We start from the raw sequence: 26226 nt of genomic DNA, 5'->3' as shown, positions 1-26226 counted from the left end.
CCCTTCGCCCGCGTCTGTGGAATAGACACGAGTTTTGGTGTGGAGTATATACCCCGGTGTCTTTAAGACTTACATGGTCGTAAAGCGTTATTCAAAACATTGTCGTAAATACTCACCAGTGTTGGGCTGTGCGGTAACTGGCCTTTTTACAGCTGTGGTTTTTGGGGCTAATGGAAATGAATGGATACACACAGTCACGACCACATTATGGAGCAACTCCCTGGTAATTCCATTATAATAATTCAATATTGTCTAGTATACAAATATTATACAACGTTTTGTAACTATATCAAACATGAGACATGCACCGTGATGTTGTAATTGTCTCACAAAAAGCCGGATATACATACCGCTGAAATTCGTGGAGTCCTGGCCTTCGTCTACCAAGTCGAGCAGTGTTAAGTCTGTAAATAGAATATCTTCAGACTGTTGAAATTGATCGGCGTGATCCATTCTGACGAGTTAGGCGATAACGTGAGACTGTAAGAAATGGAATGCAGCCAAAACTTCGCCTGTTAAACCGCTGGTACTTATACACAAACCGATAAACTCTTCTAAGAAACCCCCCCACATAAACCATTAATCTTCGGTATCGTTGGGTGTGCACGTACTGGGCTGTAGAAATTAAGAAACATTTTAGAAAACGTTTTAGTCCATTATAATGTTAAAATCTATATTATTTTAAGACATACAACGGTGTCTAAATTTCATAGCTGTTAAACGTGGTGAAAATGTGTCGCGGTGTCTGTGTTTGATTCACCAACAGACCGCTAAGAATATTATCAAACAAAATGTTTTTTATTAACGCTATAAGAAAATGTATCTGTTCTTTATAGGCACTTGTTCACAAACCAAGCTTGACGTTTTGAGGTTTTATTTTTTAATAATGTTAAGAACATTTTTGCGTGAAATACATGGTGTGCTTGTAAATTAGAAAACTTTACATGAATTTAAAATGTTTGTAAACTTTTCCCTGGGGGTTTCTCCCACTACTCTGCATTCCAGAGCCTTTAAGTAACCCCTACACACCGACCGTCTCCAACAACATCACAAATTATCTCTACTGGGAAACAATTTTAGAACATTAGGACCAATCCGTTAAAGTATGAAAAACAACACCCCATCATTTTTTGTCTGTTAATACCTTAAAGACTTTTACGCTTGCGCTGTGTGGAAATTTATCTCAAACTTTCAAAAAAGCTGTGGCGCGAATGTGTTATTAAAAATAAACTGTGTCTTATTACGTTATTTTAAAAACTTTAAGACCAACCCCTGCATGTTTAAAATTTATTTTCTGGGGAAACACATCATTTGTGTTTGCGTTGCGTGTTAATACTTTAAAACTTATAAACTGATAAGTGAATATAGACCGTTATAATGTTAAAATCTATATTATTTTAAGACATACAACGATTTCTAAATTTCATAGCTGTTAAACGTGGTGTAAATGTGCCGCGGTGTCTGTGTTTGATTCACCAACAGACCGCTAAGAATATTATCAAACAAAATGTTTTTTATTAACGCTATAAGAAAACTTATTTGTTCTTTATAGGGACGTGTTCACAAAACAAGCTTGACGTTTTGAGGTTTTATTTTTTAATAATGTTAAGAACATTTTTGCGTGAAATACATGGTGTGCTTGTAAATGAGAAAACTTAAAATTTATTTTCTGGGGAAACACAACATTTGTGTTTGCGTTGCGTGTTAATACTTTAAAACTTATAAACAGATGTGTGAATACTTTTCGCGCTCGATAAATCGGGGGGGGTCATCACAACCAATTGAAAAATGTCTTGTGTTATGTAGGCGTGTTACACCATTGGCGCATATTCTTAAATGCTCCGGCCTGACAGGGTCGCAGTGCGTGCTTGGAGCTGTCAGACACCGCAGAGGTGCTGAGATGGCTTCTTTGTGTGAAGAAACAACGGGGTCCGCTACTCTGCAAAGTGAAGAGGTAGGCGGCTAAAATATTTTTCTGATCGTGCTTGTATCGGTGCTTAGCCTATGTCATTTTAATACTTGATCTTCTTTTTAGCAAAACCCGACCCCACCCTCTGCACCCTGTGACAGCGGCGGGGGTGTGAGTTCAGCTGGGGTACCAGATGTTGAAGAACTGCCGGGTGCTAGCGATGATGCCACGCTACAAATGATAAATATTAATGAAAAACCTTAGCTCACAAGCGCGTTAAATGCTCGATATTTTAGGTACAAAACATGTCTATTTTGTTAAGCCTTCCTTTTCTTTTTCCTTTAATAGAATAAAGAGGATGTGGACGGGTCAATCTTCAGCCTACCGGCACATGTGAATGTCTCGTGTCTATGCTAGTGTGTTCGCACAAATGTTAATAAAGCTGATGCCTATGTCCCTAATGAGCCCGATGTTATGCCCCAGATTGTGAAAGCAGTAGTTTATTGCATCTTCAAACACTGTTTAAAGGGGGTCCTGGTTGATGACTGCCCGGCCTGTCTGATTGACCATCCCGGGCAGCGGGGTCACACATGCCTGTCTGGCGGCTACACAGATGGGTCTGAAGACGTGACGTTTGCCGCTTTAGAAATTTATAAGTCTCTCAGTTTAGCCCGAATTTTATCGGCTGTTCTGTACACCGCCCGGTGTCTGGGTTCGTACACCATTACAAATGACACTGAGCGGCGCATAAAACAGTTGCTAAAAAATATAATTGAGGACCGCTCCCCATACGAGCATGTACACACCACAGTTGAACAGCTGGATGGAAAATTAGTAGACGTGACTTTTGATGAGTTGCAAAAGAAACACTATTCTTATTTTTACAGACGCAAAAAAAAGATCTATGTAAAATGTGAATACAGATTTCACTCTGTTTTACAGACCCGGGTGTGCCATCGTCCGAAGAATGAAGAATTTCGAATGTATACGTCTGAATTCTTACTAAGAGTGCTTTACACACTTCTCTCTACAAAGCTTGATATGCAAAACAAAGAGTCGAATGCTAATGTCCTTAAATTTGTTAAAGAGATAGATGTGTATGTCGAGAACTTGAGTGAAATTATTGCGGATCTGATGTTTTCAGATCAGAAAAGGAAGCCTGGGGGGTTCTACAGTGTGTATTCCAAAATACAGCGTGTTTTGCACAGAACCTGTGGTAACACCATCCCGCTGATTACGCAGGCAAACTTTTCTGCACCAACATTTAATTGTTGAATGCAAACAGGAGCCGGTAACGCATGTGTGCTGCGTTGTTTCACTGTTTGAAAACCCCCTGTTGAAATAAAGCGGTTCATATTTCACATACTTGCAAACTGGAGTCTGTAACATATGTAAAAAGTGCTGCTGCGCTGTTTCGGTGTTTGAAAACCCACTGTTGAAATAAAGCGGTTCACATTTCACATGGTGTTTGTCCTGTGAATTCTTTCCGTGAGACTTTACACAGTCAGTGTGTGTGTGCTTGCACCCCTGCTGCTTTGGAGACACGGCTTGTGCAGCCGGACAACCACTCGGCCACCCGGCCGCGGCTGGCGCCGCTCACACCCCGGGATCTCGCGGCCTGCAACAGACTCCCCACGCCGCCGTAACTACCCGATTTCCTAGGGTTATAATAGAGCGCACTCAACCCCGCGGCAGACATGGTCCCCTTCCAAACCAATACACACTTGCACACACCTAAAGCGAGGGATGCGCCGCCTTGGGGCTTTGGGACCCTGAGGTGCCGGACCGACCGGCCGGGGGGAGGCGGGGGTTCCGACCCACACCATTGGCTCCTGAGGGGGTGGGACATGCACAAATAACAACACGCCATTGGATGGCAAGGGGCAGGACAACCAAACACCGCGGACGACCATTGGCTGGAAAAGGGGGGCGTGGTACCTGTCAAAAGTTTGACGAAAGGTGTCGCTTTATACTACTGATGTGCAGTGTGCCTTTCCTCTTGTCATATTCAAGAGTACTCACTGTGTGAGCTCCTCACTGCGTGTTCTGTACTCTACTGTGATTTAATTTAGATGATTACGTGGAGTAGAGTGACAAGATCTACTTGAACATTTTTGGTTTGTGAAATGAAACACTAAATACACTACTGTAAATACAGGTAATGGACATTTAAAATAACCACAGTACAGCTAGAAGAGTGAAAGATAAAAGACTATTTAGAATGACATTCACAATAGACTTAAGAACAGTTCAACCGCCCGAATAGGGACTTGAACCCTGGGCCCTCAGATTAAAAGTTTGATGCTCTACCGACTGAGTTATCCAGGCTCTGAAAGAAAGTTGACACTGTCGGGATCCTCGCAAGTCACGTGTCTCTTGTGCGGAAGAGCAGTCATTACCTGACCCGTCTGGAATGACCACTGACAGACTTTATCCAGAAGCGACGGCACCACTCCCAGTAGAATGAGTGAGAAATACAGCATGACATGGGTAGTTAAGGGGCTCCCACAATCCATCTTTCCTCACATTACTGATTTTTCTCAATAGCATTTTGACCTTTTTTCACATTCAGATTTTTTTCACATTTAATTAAATCTTTTAATCAAAAACATTAAAAAGAAAACAAATGGAACATTTTTTGGAACAATAATTAAAAAAAAACTTTCAATGCCTTGGTTGTACAATGCCATACGTGTACACACCCTTTATAAAGGGAGTTGCAACAATGCTGAAATTTAAAGAGCATTTCTGTAGAGAAAACAGCATTTTTTCTGCCTTGATGTTAAGCTTAGAGAGTCTGTCTTTTAGAAATTATATTTCTTAACACCTTGCACAGCCTCCCGACAGACTAACAAATATTTTTTGGAGAAATTGGCTCACACACCGGAAAACACTAACGTTTATTTATGTGAGAGTATGTAAAACTCAGGCTTTAACAGATGTTCATGGTGTTTCACACAGGGTGTTACCTGTTGTAGTGTTTCCAAAGATGTGTTAGCGGACCACAAATTATCTTGAAAAGATTTGGGTTTGTACTGGCTGGGATTCAAACACGACTCAATTATTTGGAAGGCGCCTGTACCACCAACGCACTTCCGAGAAGCACCTGCAAATTATCACAATCCTCTCTCTCACCTACAAAGTTATGGAGACACAGACGTCCAATGAAAACTCAAGGCTTTATTCACTCAAGGCTCCACTCTTTTGTTGTGATGTCATTTTAATTAATATTAGCTTTGATAAGGTGTCATTTTTGCCTCTTAAAGGTAAAGTCTGCTCCTTTCTTCCTGGTATAGAAAGAACGTGTTCCATCTTTGTTTAAAAACACCACTAAAAGTAAATTATTCAGCTCTACCGCCTGTGTGCATTGACAAGACATCTCAAAAGGACATATTAAATAAGAACACGATCCTTCCTGTTACCATTCCTGTGCCGGGACGTTGTTTCACCCTTTTACGTTAAATCATCAGTACTGCTGTTTTTCAATGCATAGTTTAATCAAGAGCACTTAAAAGATGCAAAAAGCTTTCAAATAAAATAGAATTGAAAGACAGTCGAGTAAGAAGGTAGAAAAAAAGCACTCCCCCGTCTGGGAATCAACCACCGTCGCCCATGTAACTGGATACAAAAATAACAGATTAATTTGTGCCCAGTCTCTTGAAGCTTCGATGCGATTATTTTTCCTTCCTTATTTCTTCATTCCTATGAATTTACTCTGTAGTAGAAGAAACGCGAAACTGGGAAACTGCAGGCATTCTTCGTGAGTGGTGGATTGTGATCAGTGAGCATTTGCACATCTCTAAGTCTGTTCCATAAAATTTTTCATAGGGGATGTAGCTCAGTGGTAGAGCACATGCTTTGCATGTATGAGGTCCCGGGTTCAATCCCTGGCATCTCCAGGTGCTTTATGTTATAGTACTCACATCGCAATCTTCTGTTGAGTGAGAACTCTTTGCTCGTGTTCAGAGAGAGCCAGGTTTACACAACTAAATGCAGGCACACTCGACGTGCTGCAGAGTTGCGCTGCTGTTTTAAATGTACCTCATTTAGTTCTGTTTAATCTAAAATTATTTGAACTAATAATTTAGTTCAAATTCAGGAAATCCAGAGATTGCTTCACACTTGTCGTGGCTGTTGCAGAAAACACCTGTTGAATCTCACCCGGGATTTTTTGAGAGATGATTCAGCGAGCGAATCCTCCTTCTGAACCGCACTAAACTGAAAGCTTCATGAACTCCTCACTCCGTGTCCTGTACTGCTCTCGTGTAAATGTGAAGCACAGCCATAAACACACTTTGAACTTTTTCCGTTTGTTAAGGTAAATGCAAAAGAGCATGACAAGTATTGATCGTATAAAATATCCATGGCACAACTCGAGAAAGTACTGAAGGACTACACATCGACTCTTGATGATTACAAGAGATTCAAGAAACACAACCGTCCGCACCTGGGTTTGGGTCCTGAACGCTAGAGTTAAAAGAACATAAGTGATGGATATGACCTATAAACTCTCTTAATTGTCTTATAGTTTATGAAATAAAACAATTTCTTAATAATTTCTTACTGTTGATAGACGATTTATTGAATTTTAACAAAATCACAATTACAAACTTTTTCTGTTAAACTGTTATTCACATATTCTAACGTAGATAAACGTTAGTGTCTTCCAGTGTGTGAGCCAATTTCTCCAAAAAATATTTGTTAGTCTGTCGGGAGGCTGTGCAAGGTCTTTAGAAATAGAATTTCTAAAAGACAGGCTCCCTAAGCTTAACATCAAGGCAGAAAAAATGCTGTTTTCTCTACAGAAATGCTCTTTAAATTTCATCACTGCTGCAATTCCCTTTATAAAGGGTGTGCACACGTATACAACCAAGGCATTGAAAGTTTTTTTTAAAATTATTGTTCCAAAAAATGTTCCATTTGTTTTCTTAATGTTGTTGATTAAAAGATTTTATTAAATGTGAAAAAAATCTGAATGTGAAAAAAGGTCAAAATGCTATTGAAAAAAATCAGTAATGTGAGGAAAGATGGATTATGGGAGCCCCTTAACTACCCATGTCATGCTGTATTTCTCACTCATTCTACTGGGAGTGGTGCCGTCGCTTCTGGATAAAGTCTCAGTGGTCATTCCAGACGGGTCAGGTATGACTGCTCTTCGGCACAAGAAGAGATATCACAGCAGCACCATTTAAGGTGGAACGAAAAACGCGAATAAGAAGCCAACTTCAGCCTCGTAGCAGACCCTGGGAGGCACGCTCAAAATAATCATCTTTCCCAGTACTTAAGAGTCATATTTAGATCGCTTTACTGCAATTTTATTTGATTGATGGGAGATGTGAAGCCATCGAGCCTGTACTGCGCTTCACATTGAAATTGAAGCCATTTCTCATGCTTCTTTCAGTGTCGGGGCTGCAATTGCGTGTAAAGGAGGCGACTTGAAAATTTCGCTACAAAAAATCCGCCGGGTTAATTTACTTGTCCAACCACCTCCCTCCGTCCCCCTTTGCTGTTAGCACAATTCTTTCAGTTTCTTTTCTTGTATTTTCCTTGCTATTTTACTGTTGCTTTTCCCCATGAGGAGATGGATCCACAACCGAAACTGTTTTCACCCTGTTTGTGCAACGTCAGTCTGTATGAGGAGCATATTTTGCATAGCTCCAGTGGCGCAATCGGTCAGCGCGCGGTACTTATACAGCAGTGCACAGCGGAGTCACGCCGAGGTTGTGAGTTCAAGCCTCACCTGGAGCAGTGTCTTTAGCTACTGAAAGCAACTGTCGAGTTTAGATACTCTTAGGTATCTGATGGAGATAAATTAACATCAAACGAATAAGTAAAGGTAAAACCTTACTTTTAAAGGTTTACTTCGAGTCACAATCAAAGAAGGCTCCACAGCTGAAACATTGTGTTTCCTTCTCTTTTCAGCATGGAATAAACCTATACTTTTTCCTTTGAAGCCCACCCATGCTGACGCAGCTCCCTACTTAAAGTACCATCAGCTGTGTACCTCCAGTTGACCTGTACACAAATATATGAGAGAGGTCTACTGAGACGAGAGGAGCACTGGACTTGATAAAGCTCTTGCATTAGATTATGTTTTTGTTGTTCCCCAGATTTGTTTTTAAATGTTCTTTTTCTTTTGAAGTTGTTGCATTTGGTTGTTTTTTTATAGTTGTTAGACAACTACAGGGATTTACCGAGGTTCCCGGAAGACTTCTCGTTTTGTGTTTGTTGTGTTTTCGGGTTACAACTATTTTTTTTCTGTTAATAGGACCCCACGCATTACTGTGGGACTAGTTAATTTTAGTTCTTACATTGTACCTGAAATGACCTCAATAACTACTACTCTGTTTCCCTTTTTTTTAAAAAAGGCAAAACTGATGTTTTGTTTCTCCTTGTTGCTGATTGGTAGCTACAACGGGTCAGTTGCAACAAACTTGGCCTCTGAAATTTTTCAGCAGCTCTGTACTGAACCTGTTCTCAATTGCAACAAACCTAAAATAACAGCTGCTGCCCATTAGATGTTACTGAAGTAGCAGACTAAGCGAAACAATAGATTACATTGGAACTGTCCTGAATGTAGTGGAAATAATATCGTCATTAAGTAATGAACTGATGCACCACTTGTTTGAAAATTATTTTTATATTTAACTAAAATTGCTTTCCAGACACTACAATTATTCACAAGGAATTTTATCAATACATATTTTATTAATAAAAGTGTGATATCTTAATAATAATGTTTAATGTTATCTTTAACATTAGTACTTTAGTAGCTGTATTATGCTTTTGGGAATTTCCAGGTATCCTGGTGGAGAGAACTGAAATTAAGGAAATACATATTTAAAGGGGTGTAAGTCTTAAATGTGTTCTGTCACATCTGGGTGTTAATTGAATAGATTTGTTGTATTATTTAATTTGATTTGACTCTACACTTGTGTTTCTCATGAGATAATATTGGGGATTTGCAGATACAGATAATATTTTGTACTATACAGGCAAATGTATGGTTACCTTAATGAAGAAACTGTTATCATTACCCTTTTCAACGTTATTGTTTAAGACAGTCTTTCAGAACAGTATTCTCATATTAGTGGCTATAGTCTAATGATAATGGTGGTGAAACAGGCGAATGTGTGGAAAGATTCATACAGTCGATAGAAAGGTTGGGTAGGATTGCACACACCACCATGCCAGTGCTTAGTATAGTAGTTTAAAAACATAATAATTTATTTAACAACCTCAACTGCACTACTGAGAGCTCAGCTCCACTACTAGTAATACATCACCCTTTTTGTCAATTAGATAGATGTGTTTTACTACATGTTAATTAGTGATTCTTTCCTTTTAACTGATTTAAAATAGAATCTCTATAAAACAGATAAATGTGTATGTGAAATTCACACATGAGGGAAGGCACACGAGTAAGGAAAGATATCGCGTTTAGGAAGAAATCCAGGGTGATGACCCCGGTGAATGGAAACAGCCTCATACATGAGTAGCATGTGCTCTACCACTGAACTGAACTCCCGACAACTACCTTTATCTGCAGCACTTTTAGGAAGAGTGAGGAGTCTACAAGTCCAGAAAATGTGAGGAGAATTCAGAACAGGAGGCTCTTCACCTTTCACCGGCTTTTGTTGGACGTCTAAGTGAATGACAAATTTTCACTTTTTGATTAAAGAAAATAAAAAACACCTTTCTTTCAGCCAGATTCATAATACAAAAAGCACAATGTAGTGAAGTGTTCCTATTTATTTAAATCCCAGTTCAAAATCAAATCTCATTCCCATAGTCCTGATTAGTTTAAATTTAAGCAATTAACCAGGCTTCTACTGTATAAACTTCTAGAGATATTACAAATTGTTTGAAGGGACATCATTTCAGATGGAAATTGACTTTTGTTCTAGTGGGATCACATTAAACCTTTCTTTTGGATTGAGAACAGGATCATGGTGAGATTCAAAACACATCTATCTTTGCTTCTTTCAAGGATGAATGGATTATTGAGATGCAAACATTGGTTCAAATCAAAACAAAATTGTGATATACAGTACTTCTGTTTTTATTTTCAGGTACCAAAATTTAGTCTTAGTTGTAAAATTCCATATTAATATTCAATATTAAGTGGATTCAAACATGCACAGTAGAGAAACAGAATAAAGAAGTAATTGTTTCACTAACATCTAAGTGCAACCTATAGATCGTCTTTGGCCATTGAATTGCATAAGGCACCGCACAACTTTTACTGGAGGAAATACTGTGTGTTCTGAGTGGCTGCATCTGTATATAATGTTATTCAGATAAGTTTAGGTGGAGGTCAAATTCTAACCTCTGTAATGTGCTCTCTGAAGGCACCAGTTCTGTAGGGTTTGGGCATTTACTGGGACAATTATTAATTGTAGCAGTAAATCCCAAAATGATTCTTTTCAGGTACTAGAACATGAGGATACATTTATTAATACATAAAATGCATGTAAACCTAACAGATCTTATCGTGAGGGTTATCAGAATACAAAAGGTGTAAATTCAGTCAGTTACGAAGAGTTACACATATCAAGAGAACATATGTTCGGTATATCATTCATTTAGACCGTTTCGTAATTGAACTTGGTTACAACTTCTACATTAGATATTCAAAACAAGTACATAACACTTAGGAATTAAATTGATATCAACTGGTTGGGATAACAATTGAATTCTCGAGCAGTAATGCAGTGAAGTTTAATACTCATCCAATTTCTGGGGATTCAGATCTCCTGCGGGCACAAAGAAACAGTTGCAGGCTGTTGCTGTCCAATCCGCGCTCTCTGGCTCCATGCCAGGCTGTGCTGTGCGGCTTGCGACGGTGCGCTGCTGATGCTCTCTGAAGACCAGCTAGTTAGTGTTGGCTTTAACTAGCACAGTTGTGCACAGGAGAAAAGATGACTGTGGGACCCAGCAAGTCAGGAAGAGGACCGGTTCATTCCTGATGAAGTGCTAGTTCTGAATAATGATTAAGCTGTACATAGTTCCGATCTGTTCACGAGGCTTGTTGCTGATGCTAACCTTGGGTGGATCCTTTGGTTACTCGTGGCGACCTCTGCTCTCGACTCTTAGAACAAAGCAAAGTTCAGGCACTCGGACACACTGGCTGTTACGTGGTTGTCCGGGCTGAGTTTTAGGATGGTCAGGAGACTGCCTGGGAATACCAAGCTTTTAAGCTTTTAAGCGCAGGAGGCGCCCTATCCCCGCTCGCTCGCTTATTCCCCTGTTCACACGTGCAGTGCGGCTTTTCCGTCTGTTTATTTGTCAGTTTTTGCGAGACACGGGTGCTTGTGTATTAGCGTGAGCGTTTTTTATTCTGATCATGAACAGTTTTACAAGTCTGCAAAGGATCGAGGAAAGGTTTATTGCCAGCTGAAAAGAGACACAGCGCTTCGGTTGTGGAGACTTGTTCGGCTGGCGTTCTGGGAGTCGCGTTGTAGTGGCAATGCTTGTTAATAAGTCAGAATAAAGTGTTGCTGTTCTTTCCCAAATGAGGTCCCATCTCTCTCATGGCACTTAGCTAAGCCTGGCTATCATGATCAATGGTCATCCATTGGCGCCTATCTGTCTAGGGAGTGCCAGATGGACATCTGGACTGCATTCCTAGGTGTCAGGAGTAAGTGACTCATATCTCACCTTGATCAACCAATCAGGGAGTGGTAGGGCCGAGTAACCCACGTGGGTCTCTGATGCCCATGAAACTTTCAACCAATGAATGAGTTCCTCCAGGTAAAAACAGGCAACACAGAGCTCCAAGACTATTCAAAGGACTTTTCTAAAGAGAATTCAAAGGAGAATTCCAGGGGTGTGAGACAATTCCAGGGCAGGATGGCCCAGGAGCAGAAAGGCTCCCAAGGGCAGGACATTCTCGCAGCGCGCCTTCTGACCATCCTGAGACTCAGCCCAGACAACCATGGAACGGCCAGTGTGTCCGAGTGCCAGAACTTTCCTCTGTTCTAAGAGTCTAGAGTGGAGGTTGCCAGAGTGTAACCAGAGGATCCACCCGAGGTTAGCATCAGCAGCAAGCCTCGTGAACAGGTCAGAACTTTGGACAGCTGAATCACTATTCAGAACTAGCGCTTCATCAGGAACGAACCGGTCTTCTTCCTGACTTGCTGGGACCCACAGTCATCTTTCTCCTGTGCACAAACTTTGCTAGTTAAAGCCTAACTAGTTGGTCAGTGAGCATCAGCAGCGCACCATCGCAAGCCGCACAGCACAGCCTGGCACGGAGCCAGAAAGCCCGCAGGAGATCTGATTCCCCAGAGATTGGATGAGTATTCAACTTCAATATATTACAGCTCGAGAATTCAATTGTTATCCCAACCAGTTGATATCAATTTAGTTCTTAAGAGTTATGTACTTGTTTTGAGTATCCAATGTAGAAGTTATAACCAAGTTCATTTCCGAAACGGTCTAAATGAATGATATACTCAACGTATGGTCTCTTAATATGTGTAACTCTTCGTTACTGATTGAATATATACCTTTTGTATTCTGATACCCTCTCGATAAGATCTGTTAGGTTTACATGCATATTCTATGTATTAATAAATGTATCCTCGTGTATTAGTACCTGTGTGTGCATTGTTTGAGTTATATCGCATGGTTGGACTCTAAGGCCATTAAAAGAATCAATTTCGTGATTTACTGCTACAATTAATAATTGTCCCAGTAAATGCCCAAACCCTACAGAACTGGTGCCTCGTGAGAGCACACTACAGGGCTTAGCCCTCTTACATTTGCTAGTTCAAAGTTGTACAACCCATTTGTATCTGCTAGGCGGCGCAGTCATCGTGCACAAAGAACGCTTTGAAAAGTGTCAAAAGCAAGTCATTCCGGATTGGTTGTTTGTGTTTTCTGTTCAGACGAGAAATGCTGAAATGATCTCTTGGCTCCTCGGTGGTCATTTCTGCTCCGTAAAGGAATCACAGCACACGTCGGCTTCCAGCATGGTGTTTCGGGACACGATGTCGGGGGTCGGAGAGAGCGATGTCTTCCTCGTAAGTATTGTAATGCCCTCGCCCAATGGTGAGGAGGAAGAGCACCTAGGCACTCATAGTACCGCGGAGCAGGTAGAGAGCAGCAGCAGCAGTCGCGGGGGCGGACTGAGCCTGCGAGCCGGAGTGCAGGCGTGCCGGTTCCTGCCCCTGAGTCACCCGGGGGCCAGACAAGGCGGCGGGGGCCAAGCGTTGCGTGGAAGCGAGATGCTCCGTTGAGGACCTCTACCAGCGAAGCTGCAAGGGCCTTGATCCGGACAAGTGGCAGCGGCTCCAGGTGCTACTCGCCCAAAACGAGGACCTCTTTGTGGCAAGAGATGAGGACTGCACCCGCACTGCCCTGGTTCAACACGACATCGAGACTGGCGACGCTCGGGCCATCCACATCCCACCTGGACGCATGGCTCACATCAAGCGGACCACCACCAAGGAAAAGATCTGGGAGATGGGCGCAGCAGGGGTGATTGAGCCCTCCGCGAGCCCACGACGCCGGCTGTACTGGTCCAAAAAAAAGACGACTCTTGTGGAGGTTCTGCGTTAACTACCGCAAACTGAACGAGGTCACCCGGAAGGATTCCTACCCAATGCCGAGGATAGACGACGCCTTGGATCACCGGGTCGACCTGCTTCAGCTCCCTGGACCACCGGCTACTGGCAGGTACTGCTCGCTCGAAGATGGCCTTTTCCATCTGCCAGGGCCTCTTGCACTTTACTGTCATTCCCGTTGGCCTGTGCAATGCCCCAGCGATTTTCAAGAGGCTGATGGAGAGGGTGCTGGCATCGGTCCCGTGGAACCCGTGCTGTATCTGGACGACCTGCTGGTTCATGCCCAGGGTTTTGACCAGGCCTTGGCGAACCTCCAGGCAGTGCTGGCCTGCATCCGCCGTGCTGGCCTGAGGCTCAACCACCACAAGTGAAAGCTCCTGCGGCGGGAAGGAACCTTCCTGGGACATGTTGTTGGACCGCAAGGGGTGGCTACAGACCCAGGTAAGGTTGCTGCAGTGAGGGGATGGCCGACTCCCCGCACCGTCGCAGAGCTGTGCAGCTTTCTGGGGTTGGCTTTGTATTATCTGAGGTTCGTCCGGGATTTTACCAGCATCTCTCCCCCGCTGCACTGCCTCACAGACAAGGGCCGCCGTTTTGACTCGGACTGCGAGATGGCTTTCAGTCGGTTATGTGAAGCTCTGGTGGGGGCCCCCGTGCTAGACTACCCCGATCCGTGGTTACAGTATATCCTAGTTACCGACGTGAGTGTCTCGGAGGTGGGCGCGGTGTTGGCACAGGAGGGGCCAGATGGGGAGCGGGTAGTTGCCTACTAGAGTCGGGCTTTGAATAAGGCTGAGCGGAACCCGTCGAGAGCTGCTGGCGGTGATGGCGGCGGTCCGCCACTTCAGGCCGTACCTGTTCGGGACCCGGTTCCGGTTGAGGACCGACCATGCGTCCATGCGTCCCTCACCTGGCTGCTCCACTTTAAGGAGCCGGAGGTGCAGATGGTGAGATGGATAGAGGTCTTGCAGGAGTACGACTTCACTGTCGTACACTGTGCCGGATCTCGCCATCTCAATGCCGACGCTCTCTCGCGGCGCCCCTGTGAGGCCGCGGACTGCTGCTACTGCGCCCAGCGGGAGCAGTGTGAGGGGGCCGTCCGCACCGTGGTGGAGTCGAGCGCTGTGGCCACAGCCCTGGAGGGGCCGCTGGGGGTGGGTCTGTCAGACGTGGTGCAGCTGATCCAGATGTGGGGCCGGTGCTCCGCTGGAAGGCAGCAGGAGCGCGGCCTATGCAAGAGGAGCTCGCCCCTCACCCAAAGTCCATCAAGGGAGTGTGGGAGGCCTTGGAGGTAAAGGATGGGGTGCTGCGCCGGGGGTGGCAGCCACCCCCAAGTGGCAAGATACAGTAACAGCTGGTGGTGCCTCGGTCGCTCCGCGGGGCGGTGCTCCGAGCGGTGCACGGCCAGCCGGGCGTGGGGCATTTCGGCTGTAAAAAAACCTGCAGCGTGTCCGAGGCCATTTTTATTGGGGTCTTTGCCACTGGGACGTGGAGCGGTACTGCCGAACGTGTGCGGTGTGCATGGCGCAGAAAGGTCCCCTCTCCAACAACACCAGGTAGGGGCTCCTATGGAGAGGGTGGGGGTGGACGTTTTGGGCCGAGGCCAGAAACCGCTACAGATGCAGCCATTCAAAGTGCGTGGTACAGACACGTACCGGAGGTAATTGGCTACGGAGTCGCGCATCGTGGCGCAAGATGACGCGGGGTACAGCGGTACGTGATTGGTCGACCGACAGGGGCACTCGTGGTCCGTTGGTCTGTCGTAGAAAGACTTACAGTACAGTAAATGTCTTTACTGTGCCCGTTGTAGATATTGAATTTTACCACTGAAGGGAAATATTAGTAGCTGAGCATAAAAAGAATAGGAGCATACTGTAACGCGTGTGAAGGCCATAAACGATATTAATTTTGGAACATAAACATACAGTATATGGCTGGTCTTGGTACTTTAAAGTAAAAAATACACACCAGTATTCCATTTCTCCCTAAACATTTTAAGCATCGAAGTCTTTAACTAAAGAGATACCGGAGTCAACAAGCATACTTTTAGAATTTGATTAATAGGGAATATAATATGGAATCGCATATCAAAAGAATTTAATAACGATATGATTATATTCGTGTACTGCGACAGGGCTGTGTAAGGCTGTTTCGCCTCCCTCTTCATGTGACTTCCCTTGTAGCCTACTGGTTTATGTGCCTGACTACCAACTCATGGGTTGTGTGTTCAAGTCCAGTTGGTGCTGGACTCCTCTTTTAACAAACAGTTCTTTGAAAAAATAGAATAGCGATGCTATGGACAATCAATTGACTTTTATATTTCAAAATATCACAACATGATCAATTCTAAGTCATTTTTGATAACAATGAATAGTCACCTTCTTCCCTTCTGACAACGGTCCCTGCTTCTGCTTCCTGCTTCTATTGTGTGTGTGTGTAATACAGTAAATTTTTATAGAGAAATGGAGGCTGGACAGTATGTGTTACAATATAAACATTTATATTGATTTAAATCGTGTTTTGATTTAAATCGCAAACGCGTGTTTAATTCTATGTGTTTTTTTTATCATAATCAGGCTAATGCAACATAAATTGATACAGTATCTTTGTCTTTTAAGTATCTTAATAAACTTTCAGCATAGCTTTCTACCCGTTTAAATTTATATTTCTTGGGATTTTGGGATCAAACGTGGAAGGATTAGATTGTAATCGTTTTTATTTTTTAAATACGTTTTAGAAAAGTGTAATCTATACCTGCCCAGACTGTACGCCTTCCTATACACCGCCTTTCATTCCTGTCCTGCTCTTCCCCGCGCACCCCAGCCGGGCGCTCTTCGGCCTCTGCCCGGGACGAATGTATATTTTGATATTTACACCCGGCGCGGCACCGAGGGAGAGCCTGCATTTATAACTTAGTTTTTAAAATTAGTCAAGCAATATGAAGCATCTCCTTTTACTTTTAAATCCCTTAAATACATTGAGCACAGCTTTCTCACCACTTAAGATTGCTTTTCAATACCATCCTTACACAAAGCAGAAACTTTCCGATGACATACAGTACAAGTGGAAAGATTACAGATTTTAATCGTCTTTAATTTTGTTACGTTATACGTTTTAGGAACGTTTCATCTAAACAAACACCACAAAACTATTCTCGATTGTATTTCTGAATGTTATGTTACACCTACAGTAGTTCACTGCTTTAAATACATCGAATTAATAAAGTTATGTGTAGCACTTGAGATCTTTTTTTCTGAACCAGGGAAAATCTGATCATGTTTCCCTATAACAATAATAAAAAACTTTATTTTACATATCACCTTTAAAAGTGGCATCTCAAAGCAATACAGTAGATCGAAAAACAGTTAAAAGTGACCAAAGTAAATACCAGACAAACGCAAACGCGTTTTTAATAAAATGCTTTTATTCATTCAGCAGAGAGTGAGAGGGACATTCAGCAGAGAGAGACACACACACCGGTTTTCATTGTCAAAAAGTATTTTTTTTTTTACATGTTTTGTTTGTGGACAGACTGTCCACAAACGTGAGACTGTCTTTCTCAGACTTACATTCCCGAATGTCCCCCACCCCGGTCAACAATCCTAGGAAGAACACGAAACAGCCTGTTAATAAAATTGTTACAATTTTGTTCGGTCAGTTCTTCCTCCCAGAATTTATAGATCGCATCGATCAGTTCCTGCTTTGTGACGGGCTTAGCAGTTTTCTGAACGTAGTCTTTCAAACCATCTCTATCGGATTTAGATCTGGGGATTCGGCTGGAGTTTTCACCCAGTTCACTCCTTCTGCTACAAGCCTCGCCCTTGCTGCTGTGTGTTTCGGATCGTTGTCTTGAAAGAGACGGTGCCTTGATCCAGACTGCTCCCTGATATATGGGGCAGCATGGTGTGTGACCACGACTTCCTCGAAGAATACACGGTCCATAATTCCTTTGAAAATAAGAAGTGGTCCTGGGCCTCTTCTAGATATACCCCCCCAGACGTGAACCTTCAGTGGATGTTTGGGCTTTGGCTTGTCCACATATCTCCCCTTTTTGCAAAATGCCATTGTTGAAAACTGTTCAAGAGCCACTGTTGTTTCGTCGGTGAAAAGGACATCCTGAAATGCCTCCCGCTGTTCAGTCCATTGGAGCGCTTGCTTGAGTCTTTCCTCTTTGTTTTTTAGCCTTATCATGGGGCATGTGTTGGTTTTTCTGTATCTCCATCCAAGCCTCCTGCGTACTCTTCTTATCGATGTCGGGCTAATGGTCGCACCGAGGTCAGCCCATAGCCGTCTTTGGACTTGCATCACCGGTAGCTCATCATTTTCATCATTTAGTTTGTCGATAGCTCGCACAATAGGACTTGAAAAAAAAGAGATCAACAGTTAGTTTTAAAAATAATGTGCGTAGTTGTATTTACATGCAAGAAAGGTATTTTTAGAAATTTATTTACCTTTGAATCGTCCTCGGTTTAGATTCTCTTTGCCTCCTCTCCCCTTCATAATGCCGTCTCACTGTGCTTTCAGAAACGAAGATGTCCATCGAAGCCAACTGCTGTACAATGTCCCGTGTTGACTTCCCGTTTCTTTTCATCTTCATTATTTGGTGTGAGAGAGTCTTCGTGATTTTGGTCATTGTCTGTCTCCTTACCAAAGCGATACAGTGGTGCAGCTTGAATTCTGTACCTATATACTGTATGGTATGGTACAGATAAAACTTACACCATACCGATGAGCTAATACCAGGGAAAGACACTCCTATTTTATTTAAAACACAATACGCCAGGAAATGTGTCTGATGCATTAGCAAGTTAAAACAATTGGGTCAAAAACCTGTGCGTAACACCATTTCCTTTTTCTGATCACTCGCTTTCTGGATACACGTCTCACCTGTCCTGTTCTTTGTTTTCCTGGTTTGCTGATTATGCCTGCTGCGGTCCACTCCTACCCTCACACCTAAAGAATAATATTTTAAATTTCTTGGCGCAGTTCATTAACCCTTGTATGTGCTGTCCGCGCCCAAAATGCAATTTAAAAAAAGTCAAAAACCGCACTCAAAATGCAATTTAGAGCTTTCTGGCAAGAGGAGACACCCAAATCAATGTAACATGCCACAGTTTGTGCATGAACAGGGTTTTACTGCCTATTCCCTTTGATACCCAATTAAAAAAAAATGTTTTGAATCCCTGGCGGAACCGGGCATCCATGAATCAAGTAAGAGGTTTATTCCATGCTGAAAAAAAGAAGAAAGAAAACACATTCCATAAGAATTGACTGAGCTCCGCTCTGTACCACGCAATGATCCCCCCGGAGTCTCTGCCCCGGGTTATTTGGGTTTTTAGACAGAGGGTAAAAAACTCTCTCTCTGGCTTGACCTCCCCCTCCATGGGTATTGTCTGTTTTGTTGTTAACAAGGCTCGCCAGCTAATGTGAATCATAACCTGTCTTTCTAGCTTTTAAAGTCGTGCGATGTGTAAGCCACAATTCAAATAGAGAAAAAAGACCTGACTGACAAGATTTAAGATGTGGCTGTCAATGTTGGATTAAAAAAAACACATTACCCGACGTTTGTTGCATTGCTTGAAAAATAACTTTATTTCGAGAGACTGGATAAGTAATTCAAGTGTTTTTTTTAACTTCCTGAAAAACAACTAATAATTTAACTATACGTGCAAACGTTTTATGATATGTCACTGTTGTGAATGTCTTTGGACATGTGCTGGCTGGACAGGAGGCTCTACTGTACACAGAGAGGGGCGGGAGGAGGGGACAAGCCGATACATACTCTTAGAGTTTGATTAATAGGGAATATAATACAAAAATATAGTACTACCACTTTTAAAGGTGATATGTGAATTAAAGTTTTTTATTATTGTTATAGAGAAACATGATCAGATTTTACCTGGTTCAGAAAAAAAGATCTAAAGTGCTAAACCTAACTTTCTTAATTCGATGTATTTAAAGCAGTGAACTACTGTAGGTGTAACATAACATTCAGAAATACAATCGAGAATAGTTTTGTGGTGTTTGTTTAGATGAAACGTTCCTAAAACGTATAACGTAACAAAATTAAAGACGATTAAAATCTGTAATCTTTCCACTTGTACTGTATGTCATGTGAAAGTTTCTGCTTTGTGTAAGGATGGTATCAAAAAGCAATCTTAAGTGGTGAGAAAGCTGTGCTCAACGTATTTAAGGGACTTAAAAGTAAAAGGAGATGCTTCATATTGCTTGACTAATTTTAAAAACTAAGTAATAAATGCAGGCTCTCCCTCGGTGCCGCGCCGGGTGTAAATATCAAAATATACATTCGTCCCGGGCAGAGGCCGAAGAGCGCCCGGCTGGGGTGCGCGGGGAAGAGCAGGACAGGAATGAAAGGCGGTGTATAGGAAGGCGTACAGTCTGGGCAGGTATAGATTACACTTTTCTAAAACGTATTTGAAAACTAAAAACGATTACAATCTAATCCTTCCACGTTTGATCCCAAAATCCCAAGAAATATAAATCTAAACGGGTAGAAAGCTATGCTGAAAGTTTATTAAGATACTTAGAAGACAAAGATACTGTATCAATTTATGTTGCATTAGCCTGATTATGATAAAAAAACACATATAATTAAACACACGTTTGCGATTTAAATCAAAACACGATTTAAATCAATATAAATGTTTATATTGTAACGCATACTGTCCAGCCTCCATTTCTCTATAAAAATTTACTCTATTACACACACACAACAGAAGCAGGAAGCAGAAGCAGGGACCATTGTCAGAAGGGAAGAAGGTGACTATTCATTGTTATCAAAAATGACTTAGAATCGATCATGTTGTGATATTTTGAAATATAAAAGTCAATTGATTGTCCACAACATCGCTATTCTATTTTTTCGAAGAAATGTTTGTTAAAAGAAAAGTCCAGCACCAGCTGGATTTGAACACACAACCCGTGAGTTGGTAATCAGGCACGTAGACCAGTAGGCTACAAGGGAAGTCACATGAAGAGAAAGGCGAAACAGCCCTACACAGCCCTGTCGCAGTACACGAATATAATCATATCATTATTAAATTCTTTAGATACGCGATTCCATATTATATTAGCAGAAAAGCTTAAAACTACCACTTTTTCACACGCTATTTCACACACTAGTTAAGTACTTCGATGCTTAAAATCGTTAGGTAGAAATGGAATACTGGTGTGTATTTTTCCTTTAAAGTACCGATTCCTGGAATGACTCGCTGACACCCTTCTGAAGTGGTTCCATAAAATCTGGTATACGGAAAAGAAAGCATTGATAAAAAAGCCTGGATTCTCATGTATCTCATACAAGTATCTTTTAATACAGTCTTTGCTGTGCTCTTGAGTATCCTTGTGATATTTTGAGCTCTAGTTGAATGATAAGTGTCGCATTTTAAATCATTTTCGTAGTTAGAAATTATGAAACGCCCTGTTAAAAGCAAGGGAGTTTTTATGCCCGTTGAAGTAAAACAAAATGCCTGACAAAGTATGGCTTGGACAGATTCCAAGTGCTTGTACAGATGCAGCCATTCAAAATGAGCGGGCGATACCGCATTATTTTGCGGTAAGCTGTACGCAGTCTACTGCAAGCTACCAGTAAATACCGCGAGTTACTGGTAAATACCGCTAGTTACCGTAAATTCTCCTATAATACGACAAGCAAAATAATAGTATCCGGAATTTCCGCAAGGTGGAGCTAATAAAGCTCAACCTCTCATGTTTGAGCTGTGGCCATCAAAGTCTTTAACGAAGATATTACTAATAGTATTAATAATGAATGACCTTGGACAAGCTGTAAGTGTAAACTCAAAGTATTGCCCTGGTCAACATTCTTTTTTTCATTGACCGTCTTTGTAAAAGTAACACCACAGCTTTTCGCAATCACGCATTTGTTTCCAATCATGCAAAGTACAGTAATTTTTTAGAATCGATTCACCATGCCTTTCACATGCTCATAAAAGAGATTGATTTAGGAACATAAACATATTACCGTATGAAAACTGTACTGTATACAGTATGTATATGTATATTTAATGTCTTAACTGTGCCCGTTTAAGTATTGAATATTCATATCTAATTTTACCACTGAAGGGAAATCTTAGTAGCTGAGCATAAAAAGAATAGGAGCATACTGCAACGCATGTGAAGGCCATAAACGATATTAATTTTGGAACATAAACATACAGTATATGGCTGGTCTCGGTACTTTAAAGAAAACATACAGGAAACATGGTTTCATTATGACCAGAATCGGTCTTGAGATATTTTTAACTTGATTTACAGTTTTGAGAGGTATGTCTTGTAATCATAGCCGGCCCAGGGACGCCAAATATGTAACGTTGCCATAGCCAAATTAAATGTAATGTAGCTCTCTGAAGGCACCAGTTCTGTAGGGTTTGAGCATTTACTGGAACAATTATTAATTGTAGCAGTAAATCACAAAATTAATTATTTTGATGGCTTTAGAATCCAACCATGCGACATAACTCAAACAACGCACACACACAGGTACTAATACACGAGGATACATTTATTAATACATAGAATATGCATGTAAAACTAACAGATCTTATCGAGAGGGTTATCAGAATACAAAAGATATATATTCAATCAGTTACAAAGTGTTACACATATCAAGAGGACATACGTTCAGTATATCATTCATTTAGACCGTTTCGTAAATGAACTTTGTTATAACTTCTACATTAGATACTCAAAACAAGTACATAACTCTAAGGAATTAAATTGATATCAACTGGTTGGGATAACAATTGAATTCTCGAGCTGTAATGCATTGAAGTTGAATACTCATCCAATTTCTGGGGATTCAGATCTCCTGCGGGCACAAAGAAACAGTTGCAGGTTGTTGCTGTCCAATCCGCACTCTCTGGCTCCGTGCCAGGCTGTGCTGTGCGGCTTGCGACGGTGCGCTGCTGATGCTCTCTGAAGACCAGCTAGTTAGTGTTGGCTTTAACTAGCACAGTTGTGCACAGGAGAAAAGATGACTGTGGGACCCAGCAAGTCAGGAAGAGGACCGGTTCATTCCTGATGAAGTGCTAGTTCTGAATAATGATTAAGCTGTCCATAGTTCCGATCTGTTCACGAGGCTTGCTGCTGATGCTAACCTTGGGTGGATCCTTTGGTTACTCGTGGCGACCTCTGCTCTCGACTCTTAGAACAAAGGAAAGTTCTGGCACTCGGACACACTGACCGTTCCGTAGTTGTCCGGGCTGAGTATCAGGATGGTCAGGAGGCGCTCTGCGAGAATGTCCTGCCCTTGGGAGCCTTCTGCTCCTGGGCCGTCCTGCCCTGGAATTCTCCTTTGAATTCCCTTTAGAATTGTCCACAGAATTCTCCACTGAATCCTACTGAATCTTACTGAATCTCACAGGCTCTCTGTGTTGTCTGTTTTTACCTGGAGGAACTTCAGCTCATTCATTGGCTGAAAGTTCCATGGGCATCAGAGTCCCACGTGGGTTACTCGGCCCTACCAGTCCCTGATTGGTTGATCAAGGTGAGATATGAGTCACTTACTCCTGACACTTAGGAATGCAGTCCAGATGTCCAACTGGCACTCCCTAGACAGATAGGCACCAATGGATGACCATTGACCATGATAGCCAAGCTTAGTTAAGTGCATCCCCATTTGGGAGCTGTTTAGGAAACCTTAAATCAAAGGAAACCTTAAATCAGCCTGCATGAATAGTTTCTCTGTGGCTGCACCACAGAGATGAACAGAGAGATGAGGCCTAATTTGGGAAAGCTCAGAAACACTTAATTCTTTCTTATTAATAAGCATCGCCGCTACAGTCTTAACACCGATACTACAGTGCGTAAATACTGCTCACAAGATGTTAACAGTGAAAAAGGTATTTAGAAATGAGTTATTTCAAGATGAAAAAGAAAACATACACGAAATATGGTTTCATTACGACCAGAATCGGTCTTGAGATATTTTTAACTTGATTTACAGTATTTGAGAGGTATGTCTTAACACCGATACTACAGTGCTTAAGTACTGCTCACGTATATGTTTCTAGGTTTATATTATGCATTTCATACGGTCAAATTACTTTTGAGCAACTAATAAGAAGCGCTAAACGGTATGCGTTTTAGTTTCCTTTTGAGCTGGAACCCGTGGATTGATTAGAGATATCAAGTACATACAAGTCATTTTTTAAATGTTGTAGTTCATCTTGTAAAAATGTTACGAGTACATCATCTATCAACAATTACACAGGTTCTGTTTCCATATTGCGGATTTTGGTTACGTAATATTATTTTCTAGATTTCACGTTGTGAATATATGATTTGGGCAAACAGAGCCGCAAAGAAGTACATTATGGGTTGTTGTTTTTTTTTTGCAGTTTTATCTAGAACAAGCGATGCTTAAACCTTTGTCTGATTCTTGTGAAACTATCCACACGACACTTACAGTACCTACAGTATAGCACAGATCTGCAGTCCACCATTAGAATACTGTGGGTGTGTTGTATAAGCCATACCGCCCAAAAGAGTTCTAAAACAGGAGATGCATCCTCGTTTAGGAACGTGGTATAAAGTGAAATGGTCTGGGAAGAGTCCTTCGTTTGAACAGTTCAAAATAGACGTAAAGGGGTATTTACGGACTCTTTCGAAATGTAAGAACAAGCTGTGCGGACCTTATCTTTATTTACCTTGTGTAATCGTTTTCCAAAAAGTGTAATTGTATTATAGCATGTGCCCCTGACGATTTTCTTGATACCTTATATGTGCTCTTGTTTGTATTGTATGTAGTTTTGTTGTTCAAATAAAAAGTAAAAGACACAACTTTCCGGATGCGGCTGCTGTAAAAATAAAATGACATCAAGGGTGCTGTACACAGAGGTCTGAAACCTGCTTCGCAGAAGATCTTTATCCAGAGGTGTTAAAGAAGTCGAGATCTCGCCATGAGAGGGGAAGCATCTCAGAAAAAGCAGGTGCAGTCGATTCCACGGTCATAACGCCACTAAGTCGGGCGACAAGAGCAAAACCCAACCGGCTTCCTCCAGGCAAGTAGTGAGACAAAGAGAGAAGGCACAGCGGGTAGCGTGGCCGAGCAGTCTAAGGCGCTGGATTAAGGCTCCAGTCTCTGCGGGGGCGTGGGTTCGAATCCCACCGCTGCCAGGTGCTTCTGTCGAGACCTCCTTTCAGCTGACTTCAGACGAAAGGGAGGGAGCTGCTTTTTGGCAGTCTCTCGAGAAACTAAGCAAAGTGTTTAAAGATACTTTCTCAGCTTGACATCAAGGCACAAACCAAAATCCTTCTTGCGTCCTCTCAACCTAAATGCGTTTTGCCACTTTTTGCGTTATGCAGGGCACGACGTCTGCCGAGATCACTTTTGTGTCAATGCAAATCGTAGTGTGCCCTCCGCTTTAATGTTGGTTGTACTGGCGTGCTACTTCTGTCTGTGAAACTTGAATGTTCTGCTTCTTCACACCGAATCGTTGGCGGGGGTTGAGCTTGTTAAATCTTTGCGCATAGCGCTCCTTGGAAGTACTTTGTCCAAGTTCAAAAGCGATCGTGGGATTTACTTCATGCGTTCAAAAAGCATGCCTCGCACGACAGATTTAAATGGGGAATGGAACCTGCTTCTTGCTGTTTTTCCTGTGGTTGCAGTTACAAAGTTGATCGTGCTTTCACATTCTGTTAAATTCTGTATTCACTGGCTGAGCTTTATCAGTTGGTTCAAATAGGAATCTCTGCTTCGGTTCCAGAAAACTCATCTGTAGTGTGTTTTTTTCCGTGCCCATGGCAGTCTTTTAAAGCTGGTAGTAATGGCGGCGAAGTTAATTTTTTATCCGCTTTAAAAGAATAAGGACGGGCTGGGGCAAGCTCCATTTACCACTCTTTCAGCTAACCGCCGAACTCGCAAACTGATTACACTGCAGAGCCACAGGCGTCTCGCTTTTCTCCATTCTCTGGGTCAGGGTGAAAAAAAAACTTTGCTGGTATTAGCTGGCCTGCTGGGAGCACCTCTTCACTGATAAGCAAGATTTGTGTTTCATCTTTCGCAAGCTGTATAGATTTCTTTCAATACAAGTTGTTCCAGAAAGGAAACGAACACTTGCATTCACCTGGATTAAAAGGCATGGGATTTGCCCGTAAGGATACATTCTGTATAGTAAGACAGGAAGAAAGGCACCGCTGGGAATCGGACCCAGGATCTCCTGTTTACTAGACAGGCGCTTTAGCCAACTAAGCCACGGCGCCAGCAAAGTGCTGTCCTTTGATAGCCACTTGGACACGTCTCAACTGCTCTGAGACATCTGCGTTCGGTGTGCACCGAGCCTGCTCGCCTTGCAAGTTGCCTCATTTACATGCGATAGCTCCACCACTAAGAGAAAGGATGAGAAATGGCTTTTATCTGGCACTTTTCATGTCAGAGGATCTCAATCTGCTTTCCGTGTACAAGAGGATGTCCAACTCATGTAGCTAAAGACGTAGACGACAGTGCTCCACTGAAATCTTGATCTCACAACCCTCGGCATGACTCCGCTGTGTTCTCCTTTAGACAAAAGGGGGAAAAGACTTCTTTCATCACACGTTTTGCACTGTTTACGGTGTTTGCAGTGCTCTTTCTTAAATGAAAACCAGGAATCGGCACCATATGAGGTGAGACTAGATAATATTGGAACAAGTAGCCTCGCCATTCCATGCGTGATGTGAGCAAAGTGTAATTCCTGTCTTTATAGTGTGCTTGTTAGAGACTTAGCT

General features: G+C 42.2%; 1 long non-coding RNA gene and 4 other non-coding genes across 7 annotated transcripts in view; 4 read left to right on the top strand and 1 right to left on the bottom strand.

Moving 5' to 3' along the window:
• The window catches only part of LOC148671272 (uncharacterized), a 170859-nt gene extending 167490 nt beyond the window's left edge, over positions 1-3369 (top strand). The window contains exons 1-4 of one of the 3 annotated variants that reach the window (XR_015936664.1): positions 133-223; positions 1854-1954; positions 2036-2205; positions 2852-3369. This is a non-coding gene — a long non-coding RNA (uncharacterized LOC148671272). Of the gene's footprint in view, positions 1-132; positions 224-1806; positions 1955-2035; positions 2206-2851 lie in introns of those variants that run through there. The other 2 variants (XR_015936662.1, XR_015936663.1) reach the window with 2 other exon arrangements.
• A 2367-nt stretch (positions 3370-5736) lies between these two features.
• trnaa-ugc (transfer RNA alanine (anticodon UGC)) lies at positions 5737-5808 on the top strand. Its single transcript has one exon. It is a non-coding gene; the product is annotated as a tRNA-Ala (tRNA).
• Positions 5809-7563: 1755 nt separating this feature from the next.
• Positions 7564-7657, top strand: trnai-uau (transfer RNA isoleucine (anticodon UAU)). Its single transcript has 2 exons — positions 7564-7601; positions 7622-7657. It is a non-coding gene; the product is annotated as a tRNA-Ile (tRNA).
• A 16897-nt stretch (positions 7658-24554) lies between these two features.
• Positions 24555-24636, top strand: trnal-aag (transfer RNA leucine (anticodon AAG)). The gene has a single exon. It is a non-coding gene; the product is annotated as a tRNA-Leu (tRNA).
• A 1012-nt stretch (positions 24637-25648) lies between these two features.
• trnat-agu (transfer RNA threonine (anticodon AGU)) lies at positions 25649-25722 on the bottom strand. Its single transcript has one exon. It is a non-coding gene; the product is annotated as a tRNA-Thr (tRNA).
• Between the last annotated feature and the right edge of the window lie 504 nt (positions 25723-26226).

This window comes from Lepisosteus platostomus, chromosome 5, assembly GCF_059453375.1.
Source record: "Lepisosteus platostomus isolate fLepPlt1 chromosome 5, fLepPlt1.hap1, whole genome shotgun sequence".
NCBI classification, from domain to species: domain Eukaryota; kingdom Metazoa; phylum Chordata; class Actinopteri; order Semionotiformes; family Lepisosteidae; genus Lepisosteus; species Lepisosteus platostomus.
Note: the sequence above shows the minus strand (reverse complement) of the source record. Positions and strands in the feature narration are given on the sequence as shown.